The sequence below is a fragment of the Eulemur rufifrons genome, chromosome 4, assembly GCF_041146395.1.
Source record: "Eulemur rufifrons isolate Redbay chromosome 4, OSU_ERuf_1, whole genome shotgun sequence".
NCBI lineage: Eukaryota > Metazoa > Chordata > Mammalia > Primates > Lemuridae > Eulemur > Eulemur rufifrons.
In genome coordinates this window covers 37,989,536-38,002,962 of record NC_090986.1, presented here as the reverse complement: position 1 = coordinate 38,002,962, position 13,427 = coordinate 37,989,536, and positions in this window count along the sequence as shown.

Genomic DNA, 13,427 nt, shown 5'->3' with positions numbered 1-13,427 from the left:
AAGCCACTAAGGAACAGTAAGGTTCAGAGATAAATTCTGTGATGTAAATTAGATGTTAAAATATAAATAATGTGTTTCTCTGATGATTTTTTTCTTTTTTACAACTTTTAGTTATTGTTGATTGAGATTAAAAATAGATTTTACTTTGGATTATTTTCCCTGCAAAATTCTTTTTTTTTTTTTTTTTTTTTTTTTGAGACAGAGTCTCACTCTGTTGCCCAGGCTAGAGTGAGTGCCGTGGCGTCAGCCTAGCTCACAGCAACCTCAAACTCCTGAGCTCAAGCGATCCTCCTGTCTCAGCCTCCCGAGTAGCTGGGACTACAGGCATGCGCCACCATGCCCGGCTAATTTTTTCTATATATATTTTTTAGCTGTCCATATAATTTCTTTCTATTTTTAGTAGAGGTGGGGTCTCACTCTTGCTCAGGCTGGTCTCGAACTCCTGAGCTCAAACGATCCTCCCACCTCGGCCTCCCAGAGTGCTAGGATTACAGGCGTGAGCCACCGCGCCCGGCCTGCAAAATTCTTGAAACCAAGATAGGCAAGCCACTTTGGGGTCTAGTTCAGGTTCATGGCTGTCTTGCAGTGACCGGCCACACCTCATTTAGACATCTAGTCATCACACTTTTAATGACGTCCGATAACACACTTAAGCAGCATAGGTGTAGAGAAATCTCCTGAACTCTGAGGAATTTCCAAGGTAATGTATAATAATGTCCAATACTTCAAATGAATACAAAATTTACTTTATAAAATGTTGTCAGCTTTGGAGTCAAAACTAATGACAAGCCTTCGAATGATTTTATTTGGCAACAATCTAAAATTCATATTGTTTAGTGCTACATAATGTTTGCTGAATTTTTTTTTATATTTTAATATTATTTTATTTGTATCTTACACATATGTTTTGAACTGAGGTGTTATTTTTGGTTTAATCATCAATGTAATTTTTTTTTTTTTTTTTTTTTTTTTGTTGTTGTTGTTGAGACAGAGTCTCACTTTGTTGCCCAGGCTAGAGTGAGTGCCGTGGCGTCAGCTTAGCTCACAGCAACCTCAGACTCCTCGGCTTAAGCGATCCTACTGCCTCAGCCTCCCGAGTAGCTGGGACTACAGGCATGCGCCACTATGCCTGGCTAATTTTTTCTATATAGATTTTTAGTTGTCCATATAGTGTCTTCTATTTTTAGTAGAGACGGGGGTCTCGCTCTTGCTCAGGCTGGTCTCGAACTCCTGACCTCGAGCGATCCACCGGCCTCGGCCTCCCAGAGTGCTAGGATTACAGGCGTGAGTCACCGCGCCCGGCCGATCAATGTAATTTTGCAGATAAAAATGATAAATACATACTGATAATGAAGAGGTCTTTCTAAAGCTGAAAAATCAGAAGCTTTTGTTTCTATCTCTCTAACTCTGGTTCTATAAAATATTTCCTATGAGATCAGAAGACAATCTTCTTTTAGAAAATAGTGACATTGTCTTGATGGAGTAAAGAGTTGATAGTAGAAAAAATTAGTTATTACAGGCTGTTTCCTGCACTGGCTTAAATTTATTTGGCTGATCAAATGAATCTTTTCTGTCCACATTGCTATTTTTTTTCTTCTTTTTCTCTTACTCTGTCTAGCTGTCTGTCCTTATGGGATGATAACACATCTAGTTGGAATATAAAAATCTGAAATAGGCCATGTTTCATTATGTCTTTATATCTGTCATCCAAATTTGTTTGATTCATTACTGCTTAAATGGGTTATTTTAATATTAGGTAAACAGAATAATAAAAATGATAATTGCTTCATTTTGTATGCTTCATTTCACAAACATTTTCTAAATTAACTCTCAGTGGAGTAATATTATTTTCATTTTATAGGTAAGGAAACAGAATTCAAAAGATTAAGTGATTTGCTAAATATTTGGAGCGGAGACTCAAAGTCAGGTCTTCTGATTCTAAATTCTATTCATGTTGACTTCATTATACCACATTGCTTTATTCTATTCACGTGTTCGTTAAACAATTGTTCAACACTTTCTAAGTATTCATCGTTTGAGAGTGAAAGGGCAGGAGAAGTCAAGATAAACCTGTTCAGTAAGATGTTTGATAGTAACTAGCATTTATTGACTACTCAAAATATTCTAGGAATTTTTCCTCTATTTCCTTTAACCCTCACCCCAACCTGATGGTATTGATTGTCTCTGACTTACAGATGAGGCAAGTGAGGATTGGAGAGTTTAAGTAACTTGCCCAAGAGGCAGGATTTGTAGCCAAATCACCTGATTTCAGAGCCTTAGGGTTGTGGGGAGTTCATTTATCTCCAGCTATTTGTTGAATGCTTATGTGTCAGGTACCTGTACTAGGTCCTGTTTACACAAGATGAAGAGAAAAAGTCTCTGATTTGAAAGACCAAACAATCCCATTGAAGGTATAGACTAGTATTAATAAACAGTGAGACTGTCATCAGCAGGAGGACAGGGCGTTCACTTAGAGTAACCACAGGTGAGCAGGCTCAGGAACAACGCAAACCAGTGACTGCAGAGGTGCCTCCAGCTACTTTCATTTTCTATTACTTATCTGTAAACTTCTAAGTCAGTGCAGTCGTAGAAAAAAATTGCTAAAAGGATTAGAATAAATACTCAATGAATAAATAAATATTCAATGAATTGACTATATTAGGTGGAAGAATTACTTCAAATGAACCTATGGTTTGGTGGTTTTCTAACAGTAAGTGCTAAGTGCCTAGATTCCGAAATCGAGGAGATTATAAGATAATTTATTACCTAAATTATTTTTGAATAAAAATAAAATGAATATATTTGCAAAAATATGTTGTCAATAAAACGCTATCCAAAATATCGTAGTTTGGGCTTACATTTCAGTTTGCTAAAGCCAGAGGTCCAGAGGAAGACGTTTATGTGCCTTTCTATGGCTGCCAATGATACTGTCAGTTTTAGATTTTTGTCTATTATATAAGAATTGTGTAGTGGCCAGTATTTTTTTTAATAACATACATACTCAATAATTTCTAGGCTGCATTTTGCATTTCATGTTAAAGAAGGCCCCACCTGAAACCTTTCTTAAAAGTGAACCATCTTAAAAGCAAACCATCTCTTGGCATCATGATTCTTAATTCTGACTTCGGCAAATGGGCTTTTTTCCCACTGTATTCTGCCTTTACTAATGACTGAGAAGGGGATCTTATAGTTTATGAAGGGTGGGCATCTGACAAGTTTGCTGCCAATTAGGGAATTTAGCCTTAGAGATTCTCCTCCATATGAAAATAGTAATAATAACAAAAGACCTTTCAAGCCTTTAACGGATGGTGACAGTCACAGCCCAGGAGCAGAGTGTAAAGTTGGTCACTGTAGTTGTTAGCATCTACTTTAGGCTTCTTGGAGAAGTTCATAGTAAGCTCAAAAGTACAAAAAGCTGGAAGGGTTATTTTGGTTGACTCAAGTACTCCCTTATTCATGATCAGTGCTCTCGATTTCCAACTGTGGTTGAAGGAAAAACGGCCCTTGTTGAATCTATTTTCTGATTCTTTTCCACTTTGAAAATCCACACTATCTTATGTATACAGGAAACCTACACAAAGGCATTGACCCCAGCTGCCCAGAACGATTGGCTAAATTTTTGCAGATGGCTCTTAATGAATCTATAGGTAAAATCCTGATATTGGATACAGAAAGATAACATGTAAAGGATGGATGGAGAAGATGATTTAGCATTGGCATATTAAAAAAAAAAGATAAACCTTTTTTTTTTCATTTTATGCTCATCATAAGAGCAATATGATTCCCCATTTTTTGGTAATCCTCTTCCCAAGACTGTTTTACACTTAGGCATTTCAAGAGAGGCACTATTTCATAAACGGGGAGGTAGAAGCTCAGCTAGTCATAGTTCTTGGAGAATTGTGGTTGGTTTGGGGCTTGCAAGGATGTGTGCAACACTCAAGAGACAATGAGCCAGACAACTCAAAACCATGTCATAAACAGACAATCGAAAGCACCAAGATGAAGGGGAAAATACTGAAGCCAAAAGTATGTGATAACACCATTTAAATATTATAAGGAATAACTGAAATAGTGATTGTAGGTCATGTTTCATTAGTACTGACCATGTGCCAGCACTGCTCTTACAAAGGTTATCTAATTTAATATTCATAACTGTGTTATGAGGTATATATAATTTTTATCAACCCCACTACGGGCATGAGGTGGGCAAACAGGCACTGAACGGTTAATTGCTCAAGTTCTCCTAGGTAAGTGGTAAGTATCAAAACTGTGATTTTCTTTTGTAAAGCTTTTTTTATGTAGGACTCCAACATATATTTATAAAAAGTGCAGAGGTCACAAGTATACAACTTGGAGAATTTTTATAATGTGAACAGATATAATCGAACCACAGTTTCTCTAGGAATGAACCTCATCCCAAGGAACTGCCACAGACACCCAAAGACAATCTGATAATTAAAGAACTGAAACCTATTAAACTTCACTTCCGTAGCCAGCTAATGGGGTTCTCACTTAAAAACAAAGTTGTGCGTTACACAGGCCTTTTTCAACCTTTGTCATCCTTAATGAAAATCAGAATCATTTAAGCAAGAAAATTTAGCTAAAATTTGGTATTCAATATTTGAAGTCAGAGATTCAGGTAATAATGACCAGGCTCTTGTTTTGTCTCTAGTTTCAAAGAGGGTAAAAATCAAGTCATACATTTCCTTTGGTATTCTACTGGGTTTTCTTCTTTTATTGTGCCCTGTAGAAATGTAAAGGAGGCTGAAGAGTTGGCCCATAATCATGATAACTTTCTAAGAACTGAATTAGGCATATTACCAGTTGCCTTAAAAGTATCTCCTGTTAGAGAACTGGATTCTCAACTGTATGTTGGATGTCTGTAGTTAATGAGGAAGAAAACAAATACTGTGCTTGCAAAATTGTTATAAAGCAATTTCTTTCTTACTGATGGTTCGGTTTGATGACCATCATTTGAATACTGGTGTGTCAGCATACATATTGGTCTTTTGGACAAAATACAGAACTTACCTGGAAAACTACATGGATCTTGGTGCCATGGTGCTATTTCAGCTGATAGTACAGCTTCACTGTTGTCTATTGTTAAGCTATAACACAAATGCTGAAATTGTCTACTTTTTCCCATGGAAAACCATCAATAACAGATCTCTTAGAGAGTTAGAGCATATTTAATTTATTTGGCTTCATTTTCTTTTAAATTAATACTAGCACACTCTTAGTGCTTACTATGTGTTGAGCACTGTTTTATACACTGTGTGTATATATAAACTAATTTAATTCTCAAAACAATCCATGAGATAAGAAGGTACAATTATTATTCCTGTTCTATAGATGAGATAATCAGACACAGAGAAGTTAAGTAATTTGAATAACATCACATAAGCAAAAGAGCTAGTAAATGGATGGTCTGGAATTAAATATATATAAATGTATCATAGACGACAGTAAACATTTGTAAGTGTTCTGTAAGAAAATAAAATTAAATAAAATTTCTACTGTCAACTATTTCTTTCTTCCCAGTTCCCCTCTCTAGAGGTAACCAAAATGGTAGAGTTAAAAATGAACTCTTCCTGTTTTTAGTCTTTCTATGGATGATTACTAGAACTCCAAATAATATGGCTTTATTTCTTAACCTATGATTGTAAATGGTTTTAAGAATGCTCTGCTCTAAAAAGTAAGGAATTTTGATACATTATTTCCTTTCTCTCATTTCTTCTCCCCTCTCCCAGATTTTGGTGATTATATTATTTTTTTTTCTATTTTTTATGTTGACTTTAAATAATGTGCTTAAATCTCTATTTCTTGTTTCTTCAAATGTTCACCATATCTTTTGATTTCCCACTCTCAGAACAGGTTTATATTTCTCTCCTCTTCACCCTACATATTTGTTTCAAGAATCAGCTAGCTAAGATGTTGTTTTTCATTGTTAAGATTTTTAGCAATTGCATTCTAATCTGAAACTATACATAAGTCTTCTGTGGTTTGTCTATAAGTGAATTCTTTTTTTTTTTTTTTTTTGAGACAGAGTCTCACTCTGTTGCCCGGGCTAGAGTGAGTGCCGTGGTGACACCCTAGCTCACAGCAACCTCAAATTCCTGGGCTTAAGCAATCCTACTGCCTCAGCCTCCCGAGTAGCTGGGACTACAGGCATGCACCACCATGCCCGGCTAATTTTTTCTCTATATATTTTTAGTTGGCCAGATAATTTCTTTCTATTTTTAGTAGAGACAAGGTCTCGCTCTTGCTCAGGCTGGTCTCAAACTCCTGACCTCAAGCGATCCACCTGCCTCGGGCTCCCAGAGTGCTAGGATTACAGGCGTGAGCCACCGCGCCCGGCCTTATAGGTGAATTCTAAAATTAAAAAAAATAATAAACGGCTTTTATAGTACAGTAATTATGTGGTTATTTTTCTTCTGAAGAACCAACTATTATGATTGGAAACACTAAGAAATAAATAACTCTATATCACTAAATAAATGTCAAAGTCAGGTGGATTTGTTTTTGTATTTCACACCATCAACTGCTTGAAATAATTTCTCATTTTAATTTACTTCATGTCTGAATTATAAATTTTTAATTGAGATTTTTCCCTTGAAATTTTCAGTTATCTCTCTTTATTTTTGTTGGCATAAAAAATGTATTTATATAACTATGTTCCTATATCACCAAGAAGTTTAAACTTCTTTATTATGTCATTTGTCTTGAAGTTCTAAGAAATCCTGACTTCTTGGAGTTCTTACTTTCCGTTCTAATTTGGTCTGACTCATTTCTGGACCTGCCATAGACATCTCAGAAATTATTTTCATCACACTCCTGGATTAAATCCTCTATGTCTTGAATCACATTTCTTTTTTTGGATGGATGTCATCTTGGGAACATTTTACACTTTTCTGGAGAATATCATCAAAGATCTTTTTCTCTCAGAAAGATTGCGTGCAAAGTTAAGTTTCTGAAGCATTGTATATTAGGAAATATATTTATTTGGCCTCCATCTTATGGTTGTCTCTCTGTAGGCAGGATCAATTCCTCACCCCAAATTGGTTTAAATGTTGAGACTCATGATGCCATACATTCCCCAAGATGGTGTGAAAATGTTTATATTACTCATATAATGAGGCTTTCTGAGGATAGCAGGGCAGGTACCCCAAGCCAGTTAGAAATGACGAGTGATGGGACGGATAAGTGGCTTTGGCCTTTGTTGTGGTTAAGGGTGAGGCCAAGATGAGGGTTTGAAATTCCCCCTAGTGTCTAAGGAGGGAGTTCATGGTGCTTTTTATCAGTTTGCCTAGATGTGGGTATGAGGGGAAGACAGAGGAGTGGAGATCTAAAACTGGCAGCATTGAAACATCAAGAATGGAGAGACACTCTATTATATTCTCGAATGATAGTTTGGCTGAATGTACAACTTAACATTGAAAATCATTTGTTTACAAAACTTGAAATACATTGCTAATTTTCTAATAGCATCTTCTGTTGATGAAACTCCGAGGAAAATTTCGTTGCAGATAAAATCCTTGTATTTTCTTCTTAGAAGCTTATTAGATCTAGCCAGTATGTTTAGATTCTGAAACTTTCCTATGATAAGCCAAGGTATAGATATTATTTTACGTTCATTTTGTTTAACATTTGGTAGTTCCTTTCAATTTGATATATATGCTTTACTTCAGAGAAGGAAAACCATTCTCTTAATTTTTTTGATTATATTCTCACATTTGTTTCTTCTTTTCTCTCTGAAGATATTGTTGGACCAAATTTCATGCCCCTGCACTTATCTGCCATTTATCTGAACTTTCCTTTTATATTTTATGTCTCTGCTTTTTGCTTCATAATGAGAGAAATTGATTTCAGTCTATCATTTGACCCTTCTGTTATTGTATTTTTTAACTTGCTAATCTTACGTTGAAATCACAAGAATTCTTTCAAATTCTCTGCCTGTTCCTTTTTCATATCAAATGGTTCTTGTTTATGGGTGAACTACCTTATGAATCTTTTTGAGGATATTGTATCAGTTTTAAGTGTGTTTGGCCATGTGTAATAGGAAATCAAATTATAGTAGCTTAATAAACAAAACGGTTTATTTGTCTCTTGCAGCAGGAGTCTGGGGATAAGCCGATTGCAGCTGGTGTGACAAAAAGGGTCTCTGCATTTTTGAGGTCTGCTATCTTTAGTAAGTGGCCTTCTTTCCTCATGCTTATGCTTTCGTGGTCACAAGAGAGTTAGCGCACTTTCAGTCAGGTTCCAAAAAAGAAGAGATAAAGGCAAAAGACTTAATTTAATCTATCTTTTCTATATCTAAAGATATCTATCTATCTATCTATATACATTTAAAACTTTCCTGAAAGCCCTCCCCAGTGACTTCTGCTTACATATTACTGTCCAGAACTAGTTCACATGGATCTATACTAGATCAATCACCAGAAGGTGTTTCAGGAGGAATTTTGAATGAAGTCCAGTCTTCTAACCAACAGTGTGCACCAAAGATACTGACTTGTTAATAAGTGTCCTGTTCTTTTTTTTTTGAGACAGAGTCTCCCTCTGTTGCCAGGGCTAGAGTGAGTGCCATGGCGTCAGCCTAGCTCACAGCAACCTCAAACTCCTGGGCTCAAGCGATCCTCCTGCCTCAGCCTCCCGAGTAGCTGGGACTACAGGCACGTGCCACCATGCCTGGCTAATTTTTTCTCTATATATTTTTAGTTGGCCAGATAATTTCTTTCTATTTTTAGTAGAGACGAGGTCTCGCTCTTATTCAGGCTGGTCTTGCACTCCTGACCTTGAGCGATCCTCCTGCCTCGGGCTCCCAGAGTGCTAGGATTACAGGCGTGAGCCACCATGCCCGGCCTGTCCTGTTCTTTTAATTGTCTCTTTTATTCTACTATTTCTCAAATAACTGACCATATTTTGTACTACTTGTAACTAAAGGACCAGATTGATAAGCTTGTGACTGTCCTTTTTAATTTTAAATTATATTTCTCTTTTCCCGTATTGACCATGTATGCTAAAGTTAAGGTGTCTGAAGTTTTATTATCTATTCCAGCATTTGTCAGTTTGAAAACTTTACTTTATTACTCTACTGTCTTAGATGGTGTGATTATGATACTCATGATACCCTGAGTCATATTTGAGAAAAATTGCTGGTTTTACCTGATGACCAAAGGTAGCTTCCTCTTTAATTAGATGGATAACTGATCAGTTCTCCACTTACTTTTAGATTATATACACTTTCACTCTTCACCGTGGATACGTGATCTTGTTCTTATTTGATCCTGGATCTTTGCCAAAAACTTGAACTGAACCAGAACAGCTCATTTTTCAAGGTTTGCAGAAAGTTTGACTTACATTTGTTTTCATTATTTTTCTTTTATCATGGGCTTCTGGGAAGATTCTGCTTTGAGTTTGGAGCGAAGGAAAAGGGCAGAGGGAAAAATAAAAGGATTATGGAATTGGGCCAAGAGAATAAGAAAGGTAATGTTTTCTTACGGAAAGTTTTCCCTCTTTGAATTTGTGTAGTTTTATAAGTACGGTTATTACGTTTTTTATTAGCCCTGAGCTCTATTAGTTCATAAAATCTGCAGAAGCAAATTTTTAAAAATGTATTAGGAAGACACTGAATTAATCCTACACTGACATGACAAGGCAGAGACCAGGATGTAATGGAAGGTGGAGTGTGAGGAGAGAGGTTGTGAGCATAAGAGAAGCAACTCTGAATTTTTTGTTTGGGCCTTTGCTAGAAGGTAGCAAGAGAAAAAGAGACATATTAAGATTATCTTGAGCATATGTTAGAATTTTAGAAGTTCTGAAGACATGTATGCCAAAGGTAAGATTTGAATGAACAATGCAACTTTGTAATGTTAACATGGTAAAATCCGTGAAGCTTTGTAGAGCAAACCTTAGCATTCACCTGGGGGTGGCACCTATGTGGTCCAGATTGATTAGGATGGTTTTGATTTCATATATATTTGTCATTTTCAACAGTATACTTTGCAGTTAGTTACATTTTTAATATAACTAACTACTTAAATGTATATAGTTTCATAAAAGGTATTATATATTAATATTTATAAAAATATTTTGTCAAATTATTTGTACACACAGAACAGGTGACTACTGGAAGAGAAAAAAGAGTAGGTGTCTTTACACTCCAAAGATTACTCATTTACTGGACAGCAGAGGCAGGATTAAGTAAGGGAAAGAATTAATATTTGAACCGTTGTTTTGTGTTGGATACATAGTAGGCTACATATGTAAATCATTTTTAATCTCATAATTTTCAAAGAAAGTATTATTATCTATATTTTAAATATAAGGAATCTGAAAACATATATACAGTTGATCCTTGAACAATATAGAAGTTAGGGCACTGACCCCCATCAGTTGAAAATCTGCATATAACTTTTGACTCCCCCAAAACTTGACTAATAACCTACTGTTGACTGGAAGCCTTGCTGATAAACAATGATTAACACATATTTTGTATGTTATATGTATTATGTATTGTATTCTTACAATAAAGTAAGCTAGAGAAAAGAAAATATTATTAATAAAATCATAAGAGAAAATATATTTACTGTTCATTAAGTGGAAGTGAATCATCATAAAAGTCTTCATCCTCATTGTCTTCACATTGAGTAGGCTGAAGAGGAAGAGGAGGGGTTGGTCTTGCAATATCAGGGGTGGCAGAGGCAGAAGACGTGGAGGAGGTGAAAGGGGAGGCAGGAGAGACAGGCACATTGATGTAACTTTTACTGAAAAAAGTCTGTGTAGAAGTGGGTCCACGCAGTTCAAACCCGTGTTGTTCAATGGTAAATCGTAACCTGTTCAAGTCTCAGAGTTAGTTCGAGGGGTGTATTAATTTGCTAGGGCAGTTCTGACAAAACACCATAGCCTAGGTAGCTTAAACAACAGAAATTTATTTTCTCTCAATTCTGGAGGCCTGAAGTCCAAGATCAAGGTATTTCCAAGGCAGTCACATTCTGAGTACTGAGAGTTAGAACTTCAACACATAAATTTTGGAGGGCATAGTCAGTCCAATATTGTAAGTACAATAAAGCAACAATTGTACTTAAGGAATAGTACAATGGACATCAGCCATGGTGATATTCCTTCTCTCCTGGTTTTCAAGTGCCCTAGAATATAGAGGGAAAACATAGCTGGAGGGAATTGGTCCTCAACCATTTATCCACCATAAGGATAGCCCAAATACAGAAATGGGTAGAGAGAATGCTAAATTCAAATGCCATATGCAAGAATACTCAGCCTAGGAGGAATCTAGAAATTACTTAGTCTAAGCTCTTCATTTTGCAAATGAAAAAACAAAACTCCAATTATGAAATGACTTTAGAATATTATAAAATTAGTGGGTATAACAGGAACAACATTTTTATGACCTGCTGTATGCTATTCATTGAATATATGTATTCAAGGAATGTAAGTATAGTTATATGTGCATATAAACACATATACACACACATATATAGATATGCAGATTTATAATATTTTTAAGTGACATTCGGAGGTAGTCATTATGATGTCTATTTTACTGATAAAAAACTTCTGAGGGTAAGATCTAATTCTGAATTTTTTTACGGATTAAATTTTTTCCTTCTCTTTTTACTTGATTTGACACAAGGAAGAGTTCACAAAATCTCCAGATGGGAGAGAATCTATCTAAAGAAATTCAGACTCTCACATGTGATACATGCTAGTGGGAGCAAAAGACATTATCTCCTTGTCACTTATTTTCATATTGATCGTATAGCCACGGAAGTCACAATTGGATGGGATTGAAGACCTAACTTGCTTCATTTTGCTTCATTTGGTTGCTTTGTGAGTGGAAAGGCTACTGCTTTAAAGTTCCTGCCCCTTATGAGGTGGTTTAAAGAGATTGTCGTTGATGAAGCCAGTGAAGTTTGTCACATCTAATTTCACTTTTTCAGAGAGTTGCATCAACAGTTTATGTGTACCAATTTTTTTTTTTTTAATAAGAAAAAAGCCTGCTTTGTTGAACTGTGCCTTTGAAACTTGTAAACCTCTGTTCCTGTCCCAGCCCTTTTTCTTGAGATTGAGCCTATAGGTGGCAGCAACTGTTAGCTATTGAGCTGGGTGCCAAGTGCCAAAAGTTCTCTTGAAATACTTTGAATAGTTTAAATATTCCTGGACACTTGAAAATAAAATTTTCTCTAGATAAGAAAGGGAAAGGTCAAACTTGAATTGTGACTGTTGAATGATTCATATGCTATAGTCAACATTATATAGATTTAAAAAATGGTGTAGGGGCTTAAACATTCTATATTTTAGAAGTTTGTGATGTGTTGATGGTTGGGTTCAGCCTTGAAGATTTGTGACTGCTGTGGTCAGAGTGGTTATCCTTTGCTCTCCATTATTTTGTGTAAAATGGGTTTTTGAACCTGGCATAACCTAGAATAAATCAATCAATTCATCTGTGCTTAATATTCAATAAAAGTTGGGATTTTAGTTCATGTACCATCTGTTTTACACAATGAATGTGCCACAGAAATGTTTAACAATTTCAGTTTTTGCAAATCAAAATGCTTACTTGCATAAAGTAGCTTATACTTAAAGAGTAACTTGCAGAGAAAATCCTACTATAGTTTGAATTATTTCATAGTAACTTTTTTTGAGAGTTTGGAATTTTGTTAATCTGTTTTCCTAGATGAGGGACACCTGTATTCAATAATACCTTCCAAGAATCTATTAGGTTCTGAGAGAACTGAGACAATAAGGACTTTAGCTGGCTGTCTATAGGTGATTGCTAAACTACACTTTGGCATGACTAATCTAATCACATCAATCATCTTCATGGTTTATATTCCTTGTGGCTCAATCCATTGGAGAGACAGTGAATTGCATCAGCCACATTTCAGTCAACTGGCCCCTGCCTTTGTGTTTCTTTATTCTGAGGATTACTTAAAATGATAGTACTCTATTCACTAGACCTTTATAAGCCCCCTAAAACACCATATAGAGTAGAAGACTAGCTGCTTCTAATATAGACCTTTGACCATTCTGTAAAAACCAGCTTATTTGATTTAATAATTTCCAAAGAGAATTTTTATGTGCATTATTTAGTTGGGCTATTCCTATCATGTGAAGAAAGTGTCATTTCTCTTTATTATATTGACCCCAATTTGAAAAAGAAAAAAAAAATGGCATCACTTTTGCAACTAAAGTTTTAATGCATGCCGACGGCAAGACTCACTGAATCAAAACAGATGGTTAAAAAATAGTTTGGAATAAATGCATCTATTCTATAGATGTTGTTAAAGAATTTTAGAAAAATGACTGGTAGCCTTTTCTTGTTACAACCTTGGTAATAATTAATAAATTTTGATTTTGAAATAAAATGGCCGAAATTGAAATTGAGTGTGAACAACTGAACATTGTTTTTA